This window comes from Vespa velutina, chromosome 8, assembly GCF_912470025.1.
Source record: "Vespa velutina chromosome 8, iVesVel2.1, whole genome shotgun sequence".
Taxonomy (NCBI): domain Eukaryota; kingdom Metazoa; phylum Arthropoda; class Insecta; order Hymenoptera; family Vespidae; genus Vespa; species Vespa velutina.
This window is the reverse complement of record NC_062195.1, coordinates 3,295,311-3,320,867: the sequence shown is the minus strand read 5'-3', so window position 1 is coordinate 3,320,867 and position 25,557 is coordinate 3,295,311. Positions and strand designations below refer to the sequence as shown.

The window sequence follows — 25,557 nt, the reverse complement described above, 5'->3', positions numbered from 1 at the left end:
TGTTCCGTAGCAGACAAACCAATGTAGACCTATTACGTTTAACGAAGTCGTTCCTAAAAAAGACATCGCTGAGAATAAAGTTTTCAATTAAGTCGTCGGCGTTCCCCGATTAATCGTGCGGACGAAGCGATTGGCGCCAGGAGCAAATCGACCAAATTGAGGAGGCCAGAATTATTTCGTTATTACTTATTACTTCGCAAATTAATTCGCGATAATTGATGTATAAATTAAGAAGTAATAGGTTTCGGATAAGAGAGAACGGATTCGAAAGGTACGAGGGGCATGGGGCATGGGTACCACGAAGCAATTCATCCGTTTATTCGATCGAACTCGATCCCATCGAGTCGTAAATCTCAAAACGAGCGATATTAAATCGCGATCGGTGCTATGATCCAAGGATCGTCGTAACTTTCAATGGAGAGAGGTCTATAGAACAGCGAGTCGAACGAATCGAGGAGCAAACAAACGACGGATTTGGCTGGTTTCCTCCGACCACGACGACGTGGTCCCTTTCTCCTCTTTCTCTATTTCACTCTCTCTCTATCTCTCTCTCTCTCTCTCTCTTGCGGCGGCGCTACTTTGCATGCGCGCGTTCAGCCAGGTTCTATGAGAGCTTGGCGTCGTTCGGTCGTTCCGCTGGTGGTTTCTAGCAAACGCCGATGATTCGAATGTGTAGGCACCGAAGCGCGTCGCGACCCTGGTCAGCAGTTACCGCAAAGTCGGTTCTATTCTGCTACGGAGAAGGAGAAAAGGGCTAGCGGCAAAGGAGATGAGAGAAGGGTGAAGAGGTCGATCCTACCGACCACCAAGTCAGCCGATTTTAGCGGCTGGTTTGCTTCGGAAGCATCGGCGATGATGTTTCCGACTAGCCAACGTACATCATCTATGGAGAGCAAGAGAGAGTGAGAGAGAGAGAGAGAGAGAGAGAGAGAGAGAGAGAGAGAAAGTCAAGGAGAGTAAGACGAGTAGATAGCCTTTAATGGCCTATGCATACCTTTCTCGAAGCACCACTAGTATCCTTCGTCCCTTTACCTTTCGCCTTTCTCTCGTCTTTCCAAGCCAGATTCATTCTCTTAATTGAATCAGCCATCTGGAATTAGCAATTTCAGATTAGCTCGGCTCACCTTTACCAGAAGTGAAGTTGCTCGAATGAGATTACCTCACTGGAAACGTAACTGCCGCCATTAAAGACCATGTATGTACGAGAACATCGCGAATCGTTGCGATTCTAGAATTCAGGAATAGATATGGAACGTAGTCGAGAAGATATATTATCAGGAAGAGTAAGAGAAAGAAAGAGAGAGAGAGAGAGAGAGAGAGTGAAATGAGAGAAGAATGAGATCTGGTGAGATTCAGCAGGATCGGTCAGTCATCTAAAATGAGATGAAAGCTCGAAATTGATCTTCTCTTGAGTTTATATCGTCTCGTTTCATTTCCTAGCAATACATCGTAAACGTAAGCTAATCAAATCAATTGAAATGATAAAAGAGAGAGAGAGAGAGAGAGAAAGAGAGAATACGAAAATGAGTACCAATTGAAAAGAGAATTTAACGTAAATAAAAATGTCGATCAACCCAAAGAACCTAACGTCATCGTCGTCGTCGTCGTCGTCGTCGTAGATCGACTAGAGGCTTATCTTTTAGCCAGTGGCTATTCTCCAGAATTCGTCTAGAAGAAAGAAGCGACTCGATAAAGCGTCCATCATCCTCGATTTTTGTTCGAGGTACGAACCCATTTATCCTCGAGGAAGCGCCCATCGATTTCTCTTCTCTTCTCTTCTCTTCTCTTCTCTTCTCTTCTCTGTTATTCTTCTTCTACATAGAGAGATACTTTATCTCCTCTCGAAGATCTTTTAAAATCGTATATAATCGAAATATTCAGCCAGTTGAATGAGCGCTCATCCACAAAACGTTAAGAGTTCCAAGAGATAAGAATAAAAGAATTTGAGATAACGAATAAAGAAACGGGGCGACTAGAATTCTTTTCGAAAAAGATTTTTGTTTCGATTGAACGATACAATGTCTTTCTAGCTATCTTTCTATTCGTAATTCCATTGATATGCAATCCCACTTTGAGGAGAACCGTTTGATACGGTATTCACCGTCATCGTATTATGTAAATTAGTAACTGGTAAGTTTATCGTGAAGTCACGGCAAGGGATCTTCGCTTCTTAGTTCTCCGATCGCCGAAACGACTTACGACGATCACTGGTAACGATGTTTCCAACTCGAAGAGTCTACGAGGACTAAAAGGTGGATTAAAAAAAAAAAAAGAAAAAAAGAAAGAATTATCGTGGATCGTTTCTCTTAACGTCCTAATATCACGATGTGTCGTACGATACTGTTTACTAAATCTTCAAAGCAATAACACTTAAATACATGTTATATGATATCATCTTGAAAGTCAAATGTTAGGAAAACAAAATAAGATGTTCTTTTTGTTTTGCGTTACATTTCTTTTACACTTTTATCTCGACATAAAGATACCTAGAAAAAAAGAAATGTAAAAAATGAAAACATAGAGTACGTCAATCTTTATTAACGTTTACGTTCGATCGTAGATAAGAACGAAAGAAATTAAGAGAATACGTTTGATTTTCTTGAACAAAAAAGGACGATGATTTCGATAAGATATCAAATTCATTGAACGAATACTGCCAAAACGTATCCATAAAATAATCGCATACGTATTTGAAAAACGTGGTTTAGAGGAGAAACGAAGTCGAGTAGTTTGACCTCGATCACAGGAATAAATCGATTTTATTGGATGGAAAACGACCGTTTACGAGACTCTTCTTTCCTTTCTCTTTCTCTCTTTACGTTTCTTTTAAAAATCGTATAAAAATCATTGGTAAAGGAAGGAACGAACGGAAAGATAATAATCGGCGTTTTAATGCTTACCGCAAAGGCGAAAAGTCGACTCTTATCGAAAATCAAGCTGAGTAAGAACGAATCAAAAGAGATAGAGAGACAAAAATAGATAAATAGAGAGAGAGAGAGAGAGAGAGAGAAAAAGAGAAAGAAAAAGAGGGAGTTGAATCGATAGATCTCTAGGAGCGGTTCATCGGCTCGACTCAAGGAGTCACGCAGCAAAATAGAAAATACCGAGATGAACTCAGTAATGCGAGACAGGGTGCATTGAACGCTAACACATACACGCGAATGTTTAGACACAAGTGAGAGCTTTCTCACGGGAGGTTGAGAGATTAGTTGGCACGTTTACAGAGACGAGACATTCTTTCTATCTATGAGAGATGCTACCGTAGAGGTACTCGTTACCTGATATTATTACCTGCTAATAGCGAAAGATTCGACTGTCACGTCGAGTACCGAGAGTATTTAGTAACCGTAGATCCAGCAAATCGGATCCAATCTCAGTTTCCTCTTGCTGTCTCTACACTTCTCTCCTTACCCCCTCCTCTCTCTTTCTCTCACTTTCTCTCTCTCTCTCTCTCTCTCTCTCTGTCTCTGTCTCTTCTTCTGTCTTTCTCTCTTGTACGATATAGCAACCCTCCATTTTCTAGCGAATGAAACGCTCGCGGTTATCTCGCTTTAGCACGTATCGTTCCTACAGATACGAATCTAATCTGCCAATAACACGTACGCTTACGTAGGTAATGCAATGCACGTAACGTGTCGGTTTGTATATAATATAACAAACATACGACAGCGCGTGTACAATAGCGACCAATCGAACAGATAGAGGTTTCCGATTGTAAAACGATTACGTTACATCGTTCTGATTTTAACGACAATCGTAAAATACCTGTCATTTTCACGCAAGATACGTGTCTGTTATAAACACGAGAGTTATCGAACGTCTTTCGAAGAAGCTTCCTCTTCTTCTAGGATGTCTCGTAGATTCATCTCGATCTACGACTATCGTAATAATAATCTTGATATTACGAAATAGACTCGATCTTGAAGCGATTTCTCTCTCTCTCTCTCTCTCTCTCTCTCTCTCTCTCTCTCTCTCTCTCTCTCTCTGGGGAGACGGTCCTATTACGAAGTTACGAAAGTCTATGCGATAACGTGTAACTGTACCGGCATGATACGTAGACGCGCATTACTCAGAAAAGTGGTAAATATTTCAGACGAACCATGACTATACCCTATACGAATATATCTTCAAGTTCTATCTATGCGAAATAGCATAGCGCAAAGCAGCTATATCATATTCACGCACAACATATATCACAGTTATTCCGCCATAGCTGTCAGACATCGGCAAAGTGTATCTTACGAAAGGATCAACCCTCTAGTCGTTTAACGCGACGAAATTTCAATAAAATTCTCAATATCTTTTCTATAAATTCAAAAAGTTTCGAAAGTAATCGCTGTGATAATATCATAAAAATCATATGCGAGATTCTTACGATAAAGTTTATCGAACAATTTGCCGATGAAAAATTTCAACGAACAATGAAATGAAAGTTGATGGAAATTTTTGCAAGTGTAAATGAAAAAATACATTTTCCGTATCGTTTGAAGTAACATCAATGAATTGGCACCTGCACGGAATGAAATGCGAACGAATAAATCTTCCTTTTTTCAAGTAAAACGAATGAGTTAATGTGTCTCTCACCATCAACCATCATCAGTTCATATTCATCGTTTTGCACCTTTTTCTTTTTCTCCTATACACCCAGAATATTATCTCTTATACCGGAAGCTGTTAAATCATATCATCCAGCTATTATTTACGTATTAGCACTATTCCTTCTTTCCACTTGGCATTAATGTTCCGCACGACTCCAAGATGGGCCAATGCTCGATCGACTAAGTATTTTTTGCCACGTGTGTCCCGTCACGGAGTAATGCGTTTTTCACGCTCGCCCGAACGGCGTCCTCGTTAAGGAACACTGCTAATTATCCCCGGCAGCTTGTTAACTCTTCTAATTACTTTCGACCAATTTTTTTCTTGTCACTTCTTTTTCCCTCATTGGACCTATCTCATTGGAATCATAACTGTGGGCAAATTCTAAAAATTTGAATTTGACGTTAAGAAACAGGAGGAGAAAATAAAGAGATAAAAGAAGATTCCGGTATTTCAGGTGAATCTTAAGTGAGATCTCAATCCGAATATATAAACAAGAATGCGAATAAATTTAACACGGCTACCAAAGAAACATTAACGACGACCATTTCAGAGAGAATAACATAAGACTGGATAATAAAGTCTAACTTTATTACCGTCTACATAACAAGCAATATTACGTACCTTATCATTCGTGAAACGATCGATTATAATGAAATAAAATAACTAAGCCTATCAATAATCATTAAATGTTATACTATAATTATTTTCTAGATAAGATTGAATCTTAAAATATTCCAAAAAAAAAAAAAAAAAAGAAAAAAGAGAACAAAAAAATGTTACTTCTGTGTGACAATAAACAAATATACACACACACACACACACACACACACACACACACACATACACGTACACACAAACACGCACACATACATATGATTATTATTTCCGAATATAAATCTTGTCGTTGTATTTTTTCGTAGCACCAAAATTTACAGAAAGAAGAGAAAAAGAAAAAAAAAAAAAAAAAAGAAAGAGAAAAGAGACGAAGGCAAAAGACGAAGAAGAAAAAGTAAAGAGAAAGAAAGAAAGAAATGAAGGGAGGGACTATACTTTCTACCCTAAGTGCGTGTACGGTGCGTGTGCATGCGATTTAAAGAATCGCCAGCAGTAAATAATCGTTTCCTGCCGACTCCTGTTTACGCCAGCCTATAAGAGGCTGGGCATACTGCGGTAGAGAAGAAGAAGAAGAAAGAAGAAAAGAAGAAGGAGGAGGAGAAGAGAAAGAGAAAGAGGGACTTTTTCGACGTCGTGCCTTCTCTCTTTGGGGGTTGGTGGCAAGCGACGAGGTCGGCTGTGGCGGCGGCGAAAATGTCGGTCATAAAAATGTCTCGGTAAGGAATGGCTTTAACGGAAGAGCCAGCAGCGGACGACGAGCACGCAGGACGACCGTGCCTCCTTCAGGACGATCGTCTTCTTCTTTCTTTTTCTCTGTATTCTCTTTTTTGTTTGTATTTTTTTTTTTTTTTTTTTTTTTGTTATTTATATACATACATACACATATATATATACATCGTGGGTGTGCATCTTCTTTTCTCTTCGTATTTACGCGAAGCGAGCTAAGTAAGTATTGGTCGACCTCTGGCAACCTACGAATAACCGAAAAAAGTAAAACAAAAGGATATATATTGAGAAATAGAATGAAAGAGAATTGGCCATCGTTGAAAGAATGTCAGTTGTTAATCTCGTTTGTATGTAAATTCGGATAAACTTACAATTTCCGTCGCATTCATTTCTTATCGCGCAATCGTTCACGTGTAAATTTTCACCGAATAGTAAAAACGTCGGACTACAAGCTTGAAAGAAAGAGATGAGATGTGATAAAACAAACAAAAAGAAAAAAAAAAAAAAAAAAAAAGGAAAGTAAGTAAAAAAGAAAAAGAAAAAAGAAAAAAAAAAGAAAAAAGAAAAAACAAAAAGAGAGAAAACGTGAAATTTCAAACAAACTTTAATTTCCGCTGTTAGGTTTAACGATCTATATATCGATATTGAATACTTTTTCGTTCTTCGTACTCCTTCGATTCATTATAGACGTGTTGTTGTTATTATAAGTCCCGTCGTAAGAATATTTCCTTTCACATTATCTCCAATTTTATTCATTTTTTTTTTTCAAACTAATCTATCCGATAAAGGTATCAACGAATTGATCAAAAAAACGATCATACAAAATATTATACATTATATGATGTGATAGAACATAAATACGATGAAACTGTATAAATGGTTCCGGTTAGAAAAATGTCCTGTTTGAAATCTGCGTAAAGTTGTAAAAAATGTCGAAGCGAGAGAGACAGAGAGAGGGAGAGATTGAGAGAGAGAGAGAGAGAGAGAGAGAGAGAAATACGATGGAATCATCGTTAAAATTTTTCACTAGGATTGCCATATGTCTGTTAATATCGCCATCGTTTCGCACGTGCATTACCTTATCGCGACATATTTGGACAATAGTGGAAAACAAAAACAGGAGCGATAATCACGTTTGCTGTTTAACCACCAGCATCACAGTCACCCTTCTCTCTCTCTCTCTCTCTCTCTCTCCCTCTCTCTCGGTCAGTATCCCACACGAACCAAAATCATATTTCACAGGTTTTAATCCGGTAATCGATGACACGATAACCAAGAGAAATAACCACAGAAATTTTGCGTGGTCTCTGTTTATCCGTGAATATTGGCCACGATCATAGGTAAAACCTCTCATCCACCATAGGAACGATCGGAATTGTTTCGATTGAAGTTGCGAACGAACGAACGAATGAACGAACGAACGAACGAACGAACGAATTGCTTGGTAACAGGTGCACGGATAATATAAATTGAAAGAGGGAGAAGATAGAAGCAGAAGAGGTCACACTCGTCTCGTCTTTTTACATCGTAGAAGTAAACTCTCGTAAAAGTTTCCTTTACGCTTTACTCGATAATCTAAATTCAGTTTAAGAGTTTGAATCGTGCAAAGAAGTGAAATGTCGCGCTTTCTAGAGTACTCTCGTATAATGTACGAGAATCGGTCACCGCGGAAGGTCATTACTCGATTACTGATCACTTGATTTAGGCTACCTTAAGCGAGTTTACATCTTCGAAAAGATATAAGGACTTATTAAATTCTAATTAAGTATTATTTATTATTAGATTTTTATTTGTTCGTAAAACTAACCGATTTAAAAGGAAGAAAAGAGAGAGAAAGAAAGAGAGAGAATAAGAACAAGAAGTTCCCTCATGCAATACGAAACTAAGCAGGTTACAACGACCCAGTAGTTTTCCTATTAAGCATGCGGCCTTTCGTGCCATTGGAATATAGAACTTTTCGTTCTCTTATTTTTTCTTTCTTTTTTCCTTCTCAAGAAAAAAAGGAAAAAAAAAAAAAAAAGAAAAAAAAGAAAAAAAAAGAAAAAATTAAGAATAAAAAGCATCGACCAGGAGAGAGAGAAAAGTAATGAAACTATAACGATCGCTTTCGAAATAACGAGAAGGGTACAAACGAGATGATCGTCTAGCTGTTATATGTAGATATAGGTATGAAACTATAGAGAAAGATGGAGAGATATTGGTTCGGACAAGCCAATTAGTAAAGGATGAGTTAGATGGCACGTCCTTATATATCCTGCAGCTTCGTAATGTAAACAGCCAATTCGTAGCCGCCTCGTGTTCGTCTCACCCTCCTGAAGCAGCACGAATCAGGTATAGACGTAATCACGTGAAGCCCACTTGGAAGCTGCTTAACCAAGAGAAGTCATCCTGCGTGCTTTCTCTACACGGTCACGGAATAGCCAATTCAAAGTTATGGTTCGGCTAAGAGAGGAACCATATACGATGGAATAATAAAATATCGAAAAAGAGATTCTTCGCCGGCTAATAATTGGCCGGCGGTTTGTTTCGTTGGAAGGGATACACACAGGAGTCCGTAGAACATTCGCACTCTCTTTTTAACTTCCAATTACAAATGCGCTCGCCTCCAATTGCCAATGGCAGGAAGCATCGTTAAGGTGAAAAGGATGAATGGAAGGAAGGAAACAGCGACTAGGAAAAGTCCGTTCGAAAAGTGACGACTAACGAGACGTCTTGCACCATTCGATAATCGACGTCTCGCGTTCACGTAGCGAGAACACATTAATTATCTCGTTAGTCCTCCTACGATTTACCTCGACGATCGCTACGGTTTTCAACGTCCCTTAAAATTTCTACGTTCTATCGCCTTTACGCGATAAGAATAATTGCAGCGAGGAGATCGATACTATTAATATTGATGTATTCATGCACGATGTTTGTTAATTATTCTTTGCAATTCATGAAAAACATCTATGTGAAGGTATACGCTCGTATCGTTCGAACATTTTTATTCCTTATCGATCTGCATGAGGTCGAAAGTCTTTGAGCTTATGAAAAATGACATTGATTTTTACTTTTCTATAGCCATAAGAAAAAAGATAGATAAATTAAGAAAGAGAGAGAGAGAGAGAGAAAGAGAGAGGGAGAATGTGAAGCCCGAAGAAGGTTCGAAAGTCGCACACGCCAGTGGCGATATAGCTGAAGATTCTCACTGACAAAGATAAAAAATTGCGCCAATAAACGAATAATACCTACATTTTTTTCCACCAATCTTAGTAAGCTGCAATTATAATGGGGCAAGCAGCTGCAAGCCAGTGGTCCGTACCGACCAATTATCCTGTCTCAATGTAATCTATAGTTTCGAGCCCCGGACTTCTAAGGAGTCTATCATTAAATACAATATTTTTAGGACTGCAAATTGCTCGGTTAATTGCTCGTGGAAGGGCCGACGCTACGGCGTTGCTCAAATACCGTCGATTAAGCCGAAGACGAAGCGCTCTTCGTCTTTCTACGAGAGGAGAGAAGCTTCGCTGACGTCGGTAATAACGTAGAAAAGAAAAATTAAATTTTTGAGACGCGGAATAGAACGGTAAAAATTGTAAGGGTGCGAAGAGCCTCGTAACGTTCGACCGTTACAATGGCTTCGACCTAATAAGGAGCTACTTCATTAACTCGCTAAAGATTGCTCGACGGTGGTGATGCGACCTAAAAATCGGAGTCAGATCCACCCATCGTGTCTTACTATTAGTCTCGACAATGGAGATTGAATTATATCGCTGGCCCTCGCTTTAAATTAATTATCCTTCTTCGATACGCGTCGCTTCAACGTTTCGACGTCGTGTTCCCTTCTCTCTTTCTCTCTCTCTCTCTCTCTCTCTCTCTGCATCTATCTTTTTCTCCTTCCATCTCGCGACTTGAAGTCTTTTCTTTCGGTTATTCGAATAGCCAGCATACCAAGAAGAATAGCTTTTTTATGATCGAGCGAGCGTAATAAGCGATCCCGCACGATGAAATTTTGTATCGTACCCTTATTACGAAGCTCGGGACCCGTCCAGTTTCTTCCGAGCGAACGTAAAGATGAAAGAAGAAGAATATAGAAAGAACATGGTCGCAGCGATCAGCAAAATTAACGCTCGAGATTTATTCTGTTTTTTTTTTTCACCCATCGAACTTGTCAGGCATATGGGCTACCTTGAAATGGAGTCACTCGGCATTACTTACTCGCTTGGGACCGTACTGTCATCAAAATATGCATGAAGTGAACTCACCTGAAACAAAGGAACAAATATAATTGTTAGACTAAAAATTGAAATGCAAATGTCCGTGCGTGCGTGTATGTCTGTGCGTGTATATTGTGTATATGTGATTCGCATGATGCTACGAAAACCTTTTACAGACACAATTGTAAATTTATCGTGTATACGTCCATTGAATATATTGTAGTATAAATATGTATGTATGTTCCGATTTCTCTCTCTCTCTCTCTCTCTCTCTCTCTCTCTCTGCGTTGAGGGAAATCTACGACGTTCAAACAACTCGACGTTAATTTTCGTCTTCAATGCAAAACTTTATGAAAGTACATCCGATTGATAAACTTTTGCTTATGGGCGTGTTAGCAAAACAAATACGATTTTAATTATTTATAACTTTTCGTTCTTTCATTGATAATTAAAGAATCCTTATAACGATTATCGTGAAGCCGTAAGAAATACCGAAGATGCTAACGATATTACTCACGCTACTTACTCCTTGTCAAGGGTAAACTTTTCTTAGCTACTTCAACGATCTGCAAGCCTGTAATTATCTATCGTTGCGTTATCTATGTGGCGCCTTCTATCGCTTCGACCTCAATAACGACATTAATAATAGCAATAATAACTTGAGTAAGATTACGCTTTACATAATTTGTGAAAAAGGAAAAAAAAAGAAAAAAAGAAATGAAAAAAAAAAAAAATAATAATAATAATATTCCCGTGTTATGGACGATTGGAAAATTAGAAAAATCATAATCGCAGTCGGAAGAAAGGAATGTGCCAGATAGCTTTCCATTTCTGCATTCGGCTCTTCGCAATTGCTTCGTCTTATGCGACCTTCAGCTATCTCTCTCTCTCTCTCTCTCTCTCTCTCTCTCTCTCTCTCTCTCTCTCTCTCTCTCTCTCTCTCTCTCTCTCTCTCTCTCTCTCTCTCTCTCTCTCTCCCTCTTTCTTTCTGATTCAAACAAAAAGAATCAACTAATAGATTTTATTCTACCTCAACGTTGTCCGATCCGGTATAATGTCTTGACATCACGTTGTCTTTCCTTTCCCCTTTCATTTAACCTACGATTCTTTAATTAATTTTACATCTCTGTAAAACGGCAGGAATGGCTCTGTGAGTCATTAAAAAACATCTCGGACGTTTGCCCTCGTGAACGTATATCAAATCGTGCCAAAAGGATTGTGGTGCGAATGGCCCTTTTTTGCGAACAAAGTGAACCTGGGTTCCAAGAATCGGATTCGTAGCTTTTAGGGTGGTGATCAGAAACAAAGAAGAAAAGGAGGAGAAACGTTTCGATTTTTGTTCCTCAATGGCACCGAATTAGGGGCTAAAGTTGCTCTCTCTTTCTATCTTTCTATTTCTCTCTCTCTCTCTCTCTCTCTCTCTCTCTCTCTCTCTTTTTCTCTTTTCATATGGCTCGCGAATGAAGAAGGAAGAAGAATGAGAGTGATAAATGGACGGGATTCAATTTGAGGCCAATCAACATTCTTCTTCTCTTCTCATCGCACTCCTTCTCTTGTCCGTCCGTCTGTCTTTCACTTTTTCTCGTGCATTTCCTACCCATGTAGGATACAACCTTCTCGTAGGTATATCCTCGTTCGTGTCTTCTCGCTCACGATACCTATCCTATTCTTGAAGGAACGAGCGCGATAACTTCGCCATGCGCATAACTGTGGAATCTTGGCCGTACAATCCGAGTGCCAAGATGTTTTCTTCTCTTTCAACTATACGTGGCTCCGTGAGAAAGACAGCAACAAAGAAACAGGAAGAAAAAGAGAGAGAGAGAGAGAGAGAGAGAGAGAAAGAGAGAAAAAGATTGCAAAGGAGAGAACGTCGTTACAGGCTTTACGGATGCCAACTTTCATTAAATTTTATTTAACCTCACGAGCTTACGAGAATACTTAAAATTCCGAATAACGCTTGCACTTTTAATGACCGTATGAAAAGTGCGCTACTCATTAGCGTCCTTATCAATTATCGGTATTATTGTTTATTTTCCTACCTTTTTCAACGTACAAACGCAACTCGTTCCTGTCTTCGTCATCATCCTTGTTTAACGCTAATCGACATAAATCGATTTGCTAATTGATTTACCGTTGAGCATGCCAAACAGCTGAGCGCAATTACCAGAGAAATAGTAACATACATCGTTGACTCGTTGACCATATCGTTAATGGCAGGTGCAATGAACCTTTATAGATACCCTTTGACCCAAAGCTTCTAACTACAAATGTTCGCTTTAAAGGTACTATACCTATACAATATAGTATACTGCGCTACGGCTTCCTTCGCATTACCATAGTTACGTGAAGGGTGAGAGAGGAAACCGAGAGGTCCGGATACCTCGCCCTTTGTAACCGTGTCTGCAATTGCATCTGCTATCTCGAACAAGGCGCTCTTAAATGCAATTTTCGAGGTTTAATTGACTTTCCAACGTTTCAGGACTACCGTAGGGTTTGTGGATTATACGTTCTCCGATGTTCAGAACAACGGTGAACTTGCCAAATAGAATAGAAATTTTGTGGAATCGGCGGGAAACCGATTATCAATAGATTTCAATGTCGACCAATATGTAATGGTTAACATGAAATCAGGGCATATATATATATATATATATATATATATTAAAACTTTATCATAAGAAATTACATATCCGCAATTTTTATAGGAAAAATTAAAATTTGTACGAAAATTCGTAGAATAATTGAGTCCCGATGGCAACGATTAAAAACCATAGAATTCTCTTCGTGATATCGCAATAAGAAGATTTTCGAAGGTTTAGCGAATGGCGAAAGATATTGTATAAGTATAGAGCGTCGAAGGCAAACTAATTTCCAGTAGTCAAACAAAGGGATTCCTCTATTCGGGCGTATGATCGATCGTCTCGATCTCGACTCAGCGAATCGCGTGTCGTCCTTCTTAAACCAGCGTAAAATAACGCAAGCTTATCTCCTTGAAGCAGGCCAAAACTATAGAGACTGAAGCACGCGTTTGAGTTGCGTCTTGGCCTTCCTTCTTTTCCTTTTCTTTCTTTTTTTTTTCCTATTATTTTTTTATTTTTACATCACGTGTTCTTCTTCCCTTCCCTATCAAGAACGACAGTCTTCGCCAAATCCTTCATCCGTCATCGATCATTCGGCGATCGATCGGTCGCATCGTTGACTGATTGTTTTCGAAAGACGCCAGCTTTTCCCAAGGTGGCATCGAGTCGAACGCATCGATCACAGAAGCAAACAGGGTAGTTACATGCATCGAGGCCATTGCCAAATTTGAAGTACACCAGTATGGTTCGCGATTGGTTACAGCGAATTACCTGAGCAACTCCCGCTTATGAGTAACCGAAGAGGCAATCTAACGTTGATTACGCTCCAATTAATCATTGTGTTAGGATGACCCAATTCCGTTGACATGATGGCGATGACGATGGCAGCGACGATGGGAACGTTCTATACATAACCAAACCTATATTCTATGTAGGTTCTGCCCTTCGCTTCTCTGAATTATTAAATCTTCCATCTCTCGGATTTATTACAGACGCGAACGTTTGCTCCCCTTGATTGGAAATTTATTCGAGATATACTTACATATAAGTATATTACCATATGTGTGCAAGATTAAAAAAGTTCATTTACGTTTAGCCCATCAAAATTAATCGCTTTATTTATCCAAAATCGAACACTCGCTTCCCCTTTCGTTTTTCTTTATTTCATTCTTATACCTTGGAATATATTTCAAAAGTTTCGAACATTAATCATACGCGGGTTTAAGAGAAAGTGAAACAAACGGTTACGCGATTTCCCAACGAAATAATTTTATGCGCGTGTAGGGTAGGAAAGTTCGGGCAAGTGGTGAAAATCGAGTATCAAAGTTATGCGACGATAGGGCAGTAAGGAAATGAGCTCAACGAGTTGTAAAATCACTAAGCTTTGAAACTCTCGTAAAGATGCCTCCTTCGGGCGGTTGTTGGAGCGTTCGCGTGCCTTTTCCAAGGACAAGCATTAGAGCGTGCGAAAGCATCGTTCGATTTACCGTATTTCGATAAACCCTGAGACTCGGAAAAATATTTATTCGATATAAGAATCATTGAACCATCGTTATACGAAAAATACTCTCAAACGTTATCGCAAAGCCATTCATGCGTTTTATCGACTCGATAAACGCCAAAGTCCAACGAAATAATATTATTATCGAGGTCGCTGTTCGACTAGCGGAAAATGGATATAATATCATTTAAAAGTTTTATATAAATTACATATCTTACATACTTAGATCTATTTACATATGGAAATAGTTGTAAGGAGTCGATCGTAAGGAGCGTTTGATGCGCTTCATCAAGTGAACTACTTATGTATACATCGTGAGACGATTAATCTCGTTAGAAAGCCATCGAGAAACTTGATAGTATCGCTATAACATGGCGTCCCAAAGGCTTTTCACTTATACTATCGCTCGTATCCAGATTCACCAAACTCGTTCGACCTCGTGTCGTGACACGAAACGAGCTTCCCTATATATCGGCTTCTATACTCGGCTTTTCAACTTGGTATTCTCTCTCTCTCTCTCTCTCTCTAGTCTTTATGACTGTATCAAGGTCGACAGGATCTAGGAGAAGGAACGAGGGAATTGTGGGTAGGGCTTGCTTGATCGGATGCATTTGTAGTTATAGATGAGACAAAACGTAAGCGAACGAATAGGTCTAGAGACGCTTAGGTGCTACCGTTGAAACTCGTAATGAAATTCCTGGCATTATTAATATTGCCGAGGTGGGATAGGAATAGCAGTCAGCCGTCACGTGCTTCGCTCAACGAAGGAGGATCAAGTCGCTGTCAAGCTACGTACTAGACATCACGTCCAAGTTTATCCCAACCAAGCCACTTCTCCAACCTACCACCCACCCCCTTACTCCTCCAATCCCTCTAAACCATCTTTCCAGCCGGAAAATTTAGCAATGCGCGCGCGCTTCTCGATACCTCTGCGGAGTTGGCGGCACGTCGACTGGCAATCCCGCTACTGTTCCTGTTATCTACACGCACCTTGCTTTATACACCAAAAGCATCCATGGAAATTTCAAATGTCAAACCTTCTACGTTATCCCGTAACATAGTAATTTTCTCTCTATTTCCTACAATTATATCTATTCGTATCAATCATTCATTTTTATGGTTAGAAAGTAATTTTAAATAACAGGAATATCATTACTTTTGGATTAATCTATATGGATAGTTATCCAATTTTAAGTAAGTACGCAAATACTTCTTTTTTTTTTTTCAACATTGTAGATATGTATTTAACCCGAATAGAAATTCGATCGATGAAGGCCGAGTTGAATATGCAGGTAGAACGCATCGTCTAATTCCCAAGGAAAGCGTTATTACGTGCATTAGCGCAGAGTAGAATAGCATTACCATTAATCGTCTCGGGCGATCATACCGCGGCATTAATAATCCGAGGCCATTTTCCTCGATTGTGGAGTGGTAACAGAATGGTTTCCGCTTTTGAGGATTCTCTCTCTCTCTATCTCTCTCTCTCTCTATATATATATATCTTTCTCTCTATCTCTATGTTCTCTCTCATGCTTATCTCAGCCTTCGCCAGTAGGAACTTGCATGAAATTGATGGTCTGTCTCGTTATTTGATCGTCATTATTTGGATATCTTAAAGTGATTATCTTATCTAAATGAAAATAATATAGAGATATGGTAAAGATCGATTTATAATTGCAATATCATATCCCTTGTATTTTCTTGTTCCACTATAAGAATATGTAATATCATAAATAGAACGGAAACATATCTACGAGGTCCAAGAATCCTGTAGGTTAATCCTATGACATAATTCAGCCAAGTACTTTCGAAACTCAGTCACCTACTTCGGTCGAAAACTTGTCAAGCAGTTAGGGGAAACTATTGGTTCGTAGGAGGGAGGTTGAATCTTTCGTGTGTTTCCGGTACCACTACCGGAGAATTGGTCATTGGTCAGTCGAAAGGATGAAGAGATAACGAAAACTGAAACGAGATGAAAGATCCGAAAAAGATTTCGAAGAGTTAAAAAAGTTTTATACATCGCGAAAAATGTCTTCGCTTTGAATGATCCTACTTACTTTTACCGAAATACTTGTATAGTATTTTTCGTCGAGGAAAATTTTATTTTATTACATTAAGAAAAAATAGAGACAAATAAGAAGAAGAAGAAGAAGAAGAAGAAGAAGAAGAAGAAGAAAAAAAGAAATTGGAATGTTTCGAACAAACGACAGAGCCGACCACTGGCGTGACCTTCCCGACGGAAATTAAATTCTCTATAATTTTTTTTAGCGACTTTGCGGGCAACGCGAGCGAAATCCCCTACGTATTCATATTCATTCGTACGTAAGCTAGTTTTTGTCCGTGGTCCTGGGCTCGATGACTAATGGCCCACGGGGAATCGTTTCAGGTTAGCGACCACCACTACTACCACCAATGCCACCACCACCACCACCTCCTCCTCCTCCTCCTCTCCTCCACCCTGTCCGGCATTTGTGTACACAATTTTTCACGGCTTTCGCGCGCACCATCACTTCGTTTGTGGTATCCCGTCCGTGATAACTCGAAATCGATTTCAGCTGGGGCTCGCGATCTTCCCGGAAAGGAGGCACGAAAATAACTCGCTTGCCGAGTGACCTCGTGTACGATTAGTCTATAAAAACGTCAAGCGCTATAGGAAATATAGACTGACTCAAATCTACGATCTATCGTACGCTTTTATCGCACTTATCGCTCTTGGATTCAAGCCGAAAAATTAACTTATCGATTTGTTATATATATACATTGGCCCACAAGTATAAGTCTAGAGCCAAATATGTACTTAATAGCATCATATAATAGCTTTTCGAATCCATAATGTATAATTATGACAATCGTATTATTGTAATTATGACATTTGCAATTACAGAAAAATATTATATATATATATATTTATATATTAAAAATAATATAAAATATATAAGCGATGGATGTCTCCTAGATACATTCAAAGTCCGAATTGAACTTTTGCTCAAATTACGCACTTTTTCTAAACAAAGCAATCTCAACACTATGCAATTTAATCACACACACACACACATACATATCTTACAATAAAGTAAGTTACGTATATGCGTACAATTTTATAACAAAAAAAAAAAAAAAAAAAAAAAAAAAAAAAAAAAAAAAAAAAAAAGATACGATTGTTTTAAAAAAAAATTGAGACCGAAATCTCTTACGTACTTGTAATTCAACTTAATTAGCGTCAACTTCGTTCTTTCTTAATGACAGAGCAGCTATGTTGAAGGAAACGTCGTCCTTTGGCGTTCTTCCCGCAAAATGACTTTTTATATACGCTCGTTTTTCTTATATATGGAATATAGATGTCAGAAGAAAGGAATATGCCACGGTAAAAGGTTTACGTATGTAAGTACATATATATTTTCGTTCTTCATTTACGCACACATGCGTCAGGATGAAGATATAGCACACGTAAAAATGGTATTTAGAGGTGGATGATTGATGCTCCGTGAACTGGGACCACCTCGTTACGATCTTGCTTACTGCTGATCGTTTCTCTTTTTCTTTTATTTTCTCGTTGATCCCTCGTTGTTATTCCCAAGAGAGGAAGAGAGAGAGAGAGAGAGAGAGAGAGAGAGAGAGAGAGAGAGAGAGAGAGAGAGAGAGGAAGAGGATGAAGTGAGATACGGATAAAGAGAGAAAGAGACAAAACGAAATCATAATGACATTTGTCTCGAGTACGTGAGAAGAACTTTTTCGTTTTCTCATGTTGCGTAAAACAATGCAGCAGCAAAAAAAAAAAAAGAAAAAAAAAGAAAGAAAAAAGAAAAAAAAAAGAAAAAAAAACCAGAAATAAATGACATACATGACAATATCTTTAATAATCGTCCAATGAAATTATTTTTAATCGTCCATTTACTGCAAATACTATTTCAGACAAAGGCAGATCTTTGAAATTTCAAGAACGATGGGAACGCAATCGATCGATCGTCCTTTCGTCTGAAAATAAGATTGATAAGAAATAAAGACCAAGGGAGAGAGGGAATAGTAGGGAGGGGGAGGGAAGAACGGGCGCAGCAAAGAGGGAGTCAAAGATAGATAAGGACAAAAAAGATCTGGAAATTCCTGTTATAGAGGAGGAAGCAGCAAAAATCGTGAAAAGTCTTTTCTTTTCATGTCTACGTTTCGATCCCTTGGGAAAAAAAACACGTGACCGATGAAAGTAATTTGAGGACGGAAGCATCACTTTTCGCGCTCCTTCATTCACCTTCGTTTTCTCGGTGCTCCCTTTGTGAACTTCCTAAATTTCTATCTCATTCCTTCTTCCGACATAAAATCTATCCTTTCCGACGATCAAACCGCATTCACCGTCATGACAATGCGTTGATCTTTCTACCCATTCGGTCTCCCCTTTACGTTCTTTTGAAGGAGAGAGAGAGAGAGAGAGAGAGAGAGAGAGAGAGAGAGAGAGAGAGAGAGATAGAGAGATAGATAGAGATAGATAGAGATAGATAGAGAGAGAGAGAGAGAGAGAGAGAGAGAGAGAGAGAGAGAGAGAGAGAGAGGAGTCCAACGAATGGAAAGAAGGCAAACGGGTCTCTTTCTATCTCTTCCCCCTCTGGTTCTCCACTGGCAACGAGCTTCATGTAAATAAATATTGTCCGATGATTGATTGTTCGTTCCACGCATATAGGACGTTACATCAAACGTCCTGACACGGCACCGAAAATGGCAGTGTGTTGTTACTAGTGGGTTTTGAAAAGGGTCCACATTTTTTATTTATATCTTGAGCCAAGTAATTTGTCATTGTGCCACAATGCCCGGCTTACGGATGGTCCAGATAGACGACGAGTTCAAATTCGTGTATGGATATAATTATCAGTCTAAAGTTGGATAAGGGTATTTTCTTCAAGAGATGCAAACGACTTCGACTTGATAAAAAGAAACTACGAGTTAAAAGGAATTATCTCTCATTCTCATACCACTCGGTTCGACTTCTTTAAAATAGATCGTGAATTCGAAGAATGTCTCTGGCAGTTCTCAAAGGATTTAATACCTTGCAGACTAACTTTTTCGATAAAAATAGTTTTGTGTAGAAAAGAATCTTGACTGGAAGAAGAATTTCAAATATCGAAATAGAAGGAAAAACGTTAAGGCTATTCATCACCATTCGCTCGAAGCGTACGTAACTTTAGCGACAGGTATCGACAAAATACATTATGAATTAACAAAATAACAATGTCCCAATCATGTACCAATCGCATCAATGTATAAGCTCATGTAAATTTTATATCGCTTTTATCCGTAACTTAAAAATCGGCTTAATACGAGTAGTATTAGTGTCAGTAGGCTGAACTCACATATTTCAATATCTCATATTTATATCAGTCCGATACGGTCCCGTTCGATCCGGCCTGGCCCAATTCGGGACGGATTGTGCCCGCATCCGCTGGCCTGTCTCAGCTCGACAAGGCTTAGTCCGATTTAGTACGACCCAACTTGGCAAGGCCCAGCTTAGCACAATCCCCGCTTCCTTCCACCGACCGTATGACCCGACCCTATCTGGTTTGGCCCGATCCCTTGTTTTGGCCTGACCATTTCCCGCGCCCATCGACTTGTTGCAGAACGACAAGGCCCCGCCCGATTTAACACAGTCTCGCCCGCCCAACTCGGTAGGGCCCCACCCGGTTTGGCCCGGTTTGGCCCGGTTTGGCCTGGTTTGGCCTGGCTCGGTTCAACCCGTGTTCGGCATAGCTTTGTCTGGCCTGACTTTCTTGGTTTGTCAAGGAAAAGCAAGGGAAATGTTGAAAAATCTTTACATTATTTTACGTTTACATTACTTTAACGAACTCTAATATATTTTTAAACAATATGTACTTATTAAGACTCCCAGAAAAAATACTTTTCTTTTGAAAATAATTTATGCATAAGGAAAGATTTTTTTTGGATCGTTCGTTGACGTAAATCATTATAAAAACATAAAATAATTAATCATAAGGAAATTACCGTGCAAAGCAATATCTATCGGCAAGTCTATATATTTATATCTATAACTAATGTTTCACGTCTCTCCTTAGAAAGGTTTTCTTCGCTTTACTTTCATCTATTATTCTTAGGGTAAGTTTTCTCTTTCTCGGTGGATACGTGGTGTTCGCTTACACTTACACGTTTTACAAGGACGCATATGTATTAGGTACATACTTACGATTCACGTGTGGCAAAGTCGAAGTTGTAAGAACGAGCGGAAAGACAGGTTATCTTTTCTCTGCACCTTGCCAGGGTAGTACGACTTGTGGTACGACGATGCACGTCGACGAAGCAAAAGGGTCGTCGACCAGTATCAGACGATGCATGCAAGAACTCGTATACTCTATGGCGTCGAGACGGAGTACCTCGTGATAGGGCAAAGAAAGCTATAGCAGCGTCATAAGTGCGATCGTATCGCAAATTATAGATACCTCTGGCACGTATGTAAAACCGTAAGAAAACCTTCCACGTTAGTCTTGTACGTCGTGTCAATCTTAAAAATTCATAAGTACTTTCATTCTAAATAGTCTAAGAAAGAAAATTGTCCGATTTGAGAAAGAATCTTTCTATAATTCCAATGTATTAATTTTACGTTCGACATTTCCCTTGTGAGATTGCTCGTGTTCTCTTGAAATTCCACTCGCGAACACGTTTAAGTACATCGTTCTAGATTCCCACCGTAGAAAACTGAGAACTTTATTTCGTTTAATTAGTAACGGCGTTCGAGTTGGGGTAAAACGAGCTTGGTGCCAAGCTCGGCTGCAAGACTGGTAAAAACTTCTTTTCTATTTTCTTTTTTTTTCCCTTCCTTCCTTCCTTCCTTCCTTCTCTCTCTCTCTCTCTCTCTCTCTCTCTCTCTCTCTCTCTCTCTCTACGTACTTCGGTGCTTTCTTCTTTCCTTACTTTTCTCATCTTCTTTTTTCTTGTTTTTCTTTCCTTCTTTTTCTTTTTTTTTTCTCTTTTTTCTTTTCTTTTTTTTTTTTTTCAAACGCGCAACCATACGAACGTTACGATGTTATTCTCATTATGTGATGTCGCTTAGTCGGGTGCCTGGCTTTAACTCCCGAGCCTCAACAAAAAGCCGGATCGTGATAATGTGCGGCCGGAAGGGAGGAACAGTCGTCTTGAAAACTTCTACCCGCTTACAGCTTAAAGTAACCCGTAAATCTCATTTTTCTCTCTCCGGTACCCTCCGGGGAGCGGGAACGTTGCCACGTCGTACGCCCTCTAGACTCCCTTTACTCGACGCGCTATCATCGTTTCTGGCAACTGGGGCAAACTTTTTTACAGCGGCTTCTTAGTGTAATGCATTTATTGTGCTATAAAGCTAGCAGGGATAATACCGAGAGGAAGATAACGAGAGTCACCCCTTAACCTACCTTCGACAAAAATTTTTTTACACGATCCTATCCGTGAACGGAAATTATGCCGAGAGTACTCCGTCTCGTTACGAACCCCACCTGGATACGTACAAATACGATGGATCGAAGAAACGTAAGAAGAACTTTCTAACGAAAAGGCGAGATGGAAATAAGAGACGGTGCACGAGATTTCAACATAGTAAAACGACGGTGCTCGTAATCTTCGCTCGTGCGCTTAAATCGAGACGGAATTTCGTGCCAGGAGCCATTCGCACGGAAATTTTACTCGATAGCATTGTATTACGATTCGTTCCTTTTAGAAGGCATAAACCTCGACTTAAAAGGAGAACCCGATATCGCGAGGAATTGAAAGAGGTGTCCCGGAATGGGCCGTGGTACCCCCCCCCCTCTTTTTCTCTCTCACTCTCTTCTCTCTACTCGCTATTCCCCCGTTTTTTTCTCTCTCTTTCTCTATTCTCGTTTTCTTTTTCTTCTTTCTCTCTCTCTCTCTCTCTCTCTCTCTCCTTCTCGTAACTGCCAACCGTACTAGGCAAAGGCATTGAGCTTTCGAAAGACCGATATTCGATTAATGTGGAACGTTTAAAAAATAATACGCTTTTGCATTACAAATCGGCTCGGTCGAGTCGTCTGCCTTCGCACGATTTTCCTTCCGTCAGTAGGATCAAATCGTATTCCAATATCTCCCATTCGATACCTTTCTATGTACGATATACATACAGATTTGGTAGAGAGCTTTTCCTGAACTCCGAACGATATTTCGTCGAGAAAAATTATCTCCCGTCCGCATGGGCGTTAATAGAATTTTAAATAAAAATAGGTTGCGTTTATCTCCAAAGCATAAAGTTAAAAATTTATTCGTTCTAGGACAGGTGAAACGTTAAATTCTATTTCTTTTTGTTGCAGAAAGACGGAAATAACGTCAAAAGAAACGAAAAGAGATTCGAGGAAGAGGGATCGAAAAAGTACGAAGCGTAAAATCGATGCACCCAAAATTACTTCGACGAACGGATCGCTTCGCTAGCACCGAAGGAGGAGTTCGTGATTTTTCAGGCGTCGCACAAATCGAAGGCAATGCGCCAAAGCGTGGGTGGAAAGAGAAAACGAACGAGACAGAAGAACGCGATGAAAAGAGAGAGAGAGAGAGAGAGAGAGAGAGAGAGAGAGAAAGAGAAAGAGAGAGAAACGGAAGTGAAAAGTCAGACCGGAATGGAGATACCCGAAGTTGCATAATCGAGCGAGTGGCAGTGAAACGTCGTAACTTTGCGAGCGAATAAAACTTGACTAAGTGAATCGAGTGAATAGAGGACCAAATGAAAGAAAGTGGAACCAGAAAATCCATTGAAAAGTTTTCTCACTCGCGAACGTACCGATTCTTTCGATATTGTCCTCCTCGTACGCGCGTAATTTTCGATAACTATGAGTTTCTTCGAATGGTTCGACGATATTTTCATGGATCGACCGACGTATTCTTTTTACTCGGACAAAGTGTGCTTTAGTTGGCAGATAAAACGAGAAGGATCAATCTTCGAAATAGAAACGCGTCTTTAAAAAAAAAAAAAAAAAAAAAAAAAAAAAAGAAAAAAAAAGAAAAAGAAAAAAAAAAGAAAAAAAAAGAAAAAAAAAGAAAAAAGAGAAGCGAAACGCGTCAATTTCCTCGGTCCGATTGTTTAATCAAGCTCTAGTGTAAAACACGTACATAGATACCCGATACTCGAATTTTCGAATGTTTCCAATTTCGATGAATTAATCGAATCGAGATTAAATCCTTTGTTAACGTTTTACGTGTTCTTTTATAAGCATTTGACTCAAAATGAGCAATCAAGTTTAACTAGAATCCCTTTTTACTTTCTCTCTCTCTCTCTCTCTCTCTCTCTCTCTCTCTCTCTCTCTCTCTCTCCCTTCCATTTTTAAAGCAACGTATGCAAATAAACTCGCAAGGGAAGTGTTAAAAGAGCAAAGGAAATAAAAAAGGGTAATACTAAAGCTTAATTCGTCGGCCTATAATGGCACGGAAGGAAAGAAGGAGCGGTCCTCTTGCATTTCTTTTCGCGGCGCGCCCGCGACGATAATGAAACGAGGTGTGCTCGTTCCACTGCGAGGACTTTGAGGGTTTTCAAGTGCAGGCCAAGTAAGACTGTGGATAGGGAGGAGAACTGGGTATATTTAGTGGCAGTGGACTCCACCCGCTGTCCGCCCAATATTAACTCGCGCCATAATGCGCTAAATTCTCTACTACCCATGCTCGCTATCCTTTTCTTTACTCTGTAGAGAGCGCGAGCTTTAAATCTTTCTCCATCTTTCTCTCTCTCTCCCTCTCTTTCTGTCGAGTAACCGGCAACCTGTGCTACCGCTCGTATATCCTTAAATCCGCATCGAACAATTGCCCGTGCCTTTTACCTTTTTTTCTCTCTTCTCACCGTCCCTTCTGTTCCCTCTTTCCCTTCCTCACCTCCCACCCCCCCTCCTCCCCCGCCACATTTCTCTCTTTCTCTTTCTCTCTCTTTCTTCCACTTGTTTTTTCTCTCTTTCCCTTTCACGCGGGAGTTCTCTCGCTCCGCCAGTTGCAGTTGCTGCTTTTACCGAATGAATTTTGCGAGACGCAAACGTACCATTTGTGATGCTAACACCTCGAATTCCGCTTTCCACGGTTCGCTTAATCATGAATTTTTTACCAGATCGTGAGAGTCGCATAGAGGCGGGCTTCGCTTTAGGAGTAATTTTTACGAATAAGCACGACTTACGTCTCCAAGTCCAAGAGACAAATGGGATGGGTTGCACGCGCGCCTTGCCGCAGGGAATAAAGGGTCGACTTGACGTGCCGTGCCGTGCCGTACTGTGCCGTGCAGTGCGGTGGAGTGCAGTGCAGTGCAGTGCAGTGCAGTGCAGTGCAGTGCCGTACGAGTCTGGAGTATACGCGAGGATGCATCGATTGTTCGAGCCGTAAAAGCCTGCACCGTCAAAGTATTTCCCTTTCCTTCTCTCTCTCTCTCTCTCTCTCTCTCTCTCTCTCTCTCTATCTTTCCCCCCTGTCTTTCTATTTCTATCTCTCTTTTCCCGGCGGCCTTCGTTCTCGTCTATTCTCTTCTTTGCCCTCTGACCTAGCAATTCGCCTCAGCCGACGGAAAAAGCAAAGGAGAAACCTCCCTCGTTCGGCTTTTTGCACGGGAATTATTTATCGGGCGCGATTAGTCGCGCGACAAAAGACGCGTTGCTTCCCGCCCGAAGCCATCGAGCCCGAACGACTGATCTGCTTCGGTGAACAACGACAATAAAGAGACCGTGCTCTCGAGTCGTCCGTTCAAAGACGGAACGCACCTATTCCTACTTGTCATCTACGCGTCGACCTTTCGCGATAACGGAGCCCCCAACTCTGTAATAATTCCTGTCGGTGACGGTACACACGATATCACGAGAGCCAATGACGCGTGTCGTTGGCAACTCAAGGTCGAAAACACAAGGGACACCCCGGAGCGTTCGAACGATCACGCTGTATCGCACGATACGCCTACGACAACTTGCTCTCTCTCTCTCTCTCTCTCTCTCTTTCTCTCTACCCCTTTTTCTTTCTCCCCTTTTGTCGCAACGATCTAGATTCGTGTTAACATAGACGGCTAAACCACCTAAACGGAACTACTATGTCTCCATCGTTGCTTCGGTAATTAAGCGGATACATTTTCGGTGAAACTTAATTACGATCTCGCGTGACACATGAAAAAAAAAAAAAAAAAAAAAAAAAAAGAAAGAAAAGGAAATGTATGGGACAGCGAAAAATTATGACAATAAAAAAGAGAGAAAAGATTCTTCTCAATTTTATTTAATCTTATTTCGTTTGGACATTGTTAAAGCATTAAACATAATTCGCGCCTTGAAATGATAAAGATTTATAGTTACAGAACGCATATTTACAGAGGACGACAACGTTTTATCGTCATTTCGATCGGCACGACTGGCGA

The 25,557-nt window shown here is 40.0% G+C and overlaps 2 long non-coding RNA genes across 4 annotated transcripts in view; one reads left to right on the top strand and one right to left on the bottom strand.

Annotated features, from left to right (window-relative positions):
• LOC124950919 overlaps window positions 1-24,019 on the top strand; it is a 130,749-nt gene extending 106,730 nt beyond the window's left edge. Inside the window, exon 3 of the long non-coding RNA XR_007101478.1 lies at window positions 22,508-24,019. This is a non-coding gene — a long non-coding RNA (uncharacterized LOC124950919). The remainder of the gene's footprint in view (window positions 1-22,507) is intronic.
• LOC124950917 overlaps window positions 1-25,557 on the bottom strand; it is a 349,196-nt gene that overhangs the window by 283,736 nt on the left and 39,903 nt on the right. The gene's annotated exons all lie outside the window — the stretch shown is intronic.